This window comes from Euphorbia lathyris, chromosome 4, assembly GCF_963576675.1.
Source record: "Euphorbia lathyris chromosome 4, ddEupLath1.1, whole genome shotgun sequence".
Lineage (NCBI taxonomy): Eukaryota > Viridiplantae > Streptophyta > Magnoliopsida > Malpighiales > Euphorbiaceae > Euphorbia > Euphorbia lathyris.
In genome coordinates, this window is record NC_088913.1 from 64,891,846 (window position 1) to 64,893,930 (window position 2,085).

Consider the following 2,085-nt stretch of genomic DNA (forward strand, 5'->3'; position numbering starts at 1 on the left):
TTAAAGTTCTGAGTAGTCAGTGTTACACAAAGGAATTATTCGTGTGCTTAGTAGCTCAGCTTAAGATAACCACTCAGCGTGTATATCTACTCAGCATGTAATAGTTATTGATTTAGCACAAATCATTTAGCATGGTAATTCACTCAGCATGCATATATCACATATTATACTTGGAATTTATTGAAGAGGATTAAACATACCAATGGCTTCTCTAAGTATGTTGAATTGCTCACGAGCCAGTGGCTTTGTGAAGATATCAGCAAGCTGCTCATCCGTTGGGACATAGGTCAGCTTGATCTTTCCCTTAAGTACATGATCTCTGATGAAGTGATGTCTTATGCTGACGTGCTTCATCCTGCTGTGTTGGATTGGGTTCTTTGATAGGTCAATGGCACTCTTGTTGTCACATTTGACTTCAATTGTTTTAGTCTGAATGCCATAATCTTCTAGCTATTGCTTAATCCATAGGACTTGAGCAACACAGCTTCCAGCAGCAATGTACTCAGCTTCAGTGGTTGACAGGGCTACTGACGCCTGCTTCTTACTGAACCAGGACACAAGACAGCTTCCAAGGAAGTGGCATCCTCCTGAGGTGCTTTTTCGTTCAAGCTTGTCTCGTCCGTAGTCAGCGTCAGTGTATCCAATGAGTGTGAAATCATGAGTATTGGGATACCATAAATCTGCATTCACTGAGCCTTGCAAATATCTAAGGATTCTTTTTTACAGCTATGTAATGAGATTCCTTAGGGTTAGATTGATATCTAGCACAATAACATACTGAGAACTGAATGTCTGACCTACTAGAAGTTAAGTAGAGTAGAGAACCAATCATACCTCGGTACAATTTGCTGTCTACTGACTTACCATTTTCGTCAGCGCATAGTACAATGTCAGTGCCAATAGGGGTAGATATTAACTTGCAATTCTCAAGTTCATACTTCTTCAATATCTCCTTAGCATACTTAGTTTGACTGATGAAGATGTCATTTTTCCCTTGTTTGATTTGAAGTCCAAGGAAGAAGTTGAGTTCTCCCATCATTGACATTTCAAACTCAGTCTGCATCTGCTTACTAAATTCCTTGCATATGGACTCATTAGTGGCACCAAAAATAATGTCATCAACATATATCTGAGCCAGTAGGGTATCTTTACCCTTCCTCTTAATGAATAAGGTTGTATCAGCTTTACCTCTGACATAATTTCTAGTCAGCAGGAAACTGGTCAGCCTCTCATACCAAGCACGTGGTGCTTGCTTGAGACCATACAGAGCCTTTTTGAGCTTATAGACATGGTTTGGGAACTTGGGATCCTCAAACCCTGGAGGCTGATTAACATAGACTTCCTCGTTTATAACTCCATTAAGGAATGCACTCTTAACATCCATTTGAAACAATTTAAAGTTCATATAACTTGCATATGCACATAAAATTCTTATAGCCTCTAGCCTTGCCACTGGGGCGAAGGTCTCACCGTAGTCAATACCTTCTTACTGACTGTAGCCTTGAGCTATAAGTCTTTCTTTGTTCCTGACCACGTTCCCTTGTTCATCCAGCTTGTTGCGGAAGACCTATCTTGTTCCTATGGTCTTCCGGCTTCTTGGATTTGGCACTAAGTCCCATACTTCATTTCTTCTGAACTGATCAAGTTCTTCTTGCATTGCACTCATCCAGAACTTATCGTGCTTAGCTTCAGCGAAGTTCTTTGGTTCCTGAACTGAGACGAATGCTACATTGCTGAGGTATCTCCTGAGTTGATTTCTTGTCATCAGGGTGTTTTCAGCAGCATCAAGAATGACACTCTCTGAGTGTCCTCTTGGTATTCTGATCTCTTTTGGTAGAGTGATGTCTTGAGCTGGTTGTGTTTCAACAATCTCTGCAGGTATAGATTGGTCAGTGAAAACAATTTGAGTTTCGCTTTTACCTTTGGTCACCGGGTGCTGAGTATGGATCATCCTCAGTCAGCTGCTTGTCTTTTCCTGCAGGGTTAGTTTCATCGAACTCAACGTGTACTGACTCTTCTAAGACCTGAGTTCGTTTATTGAAAACTCTGTATGCTTTGTTGTTTGTTGAGTAGCCTAAAAAGATA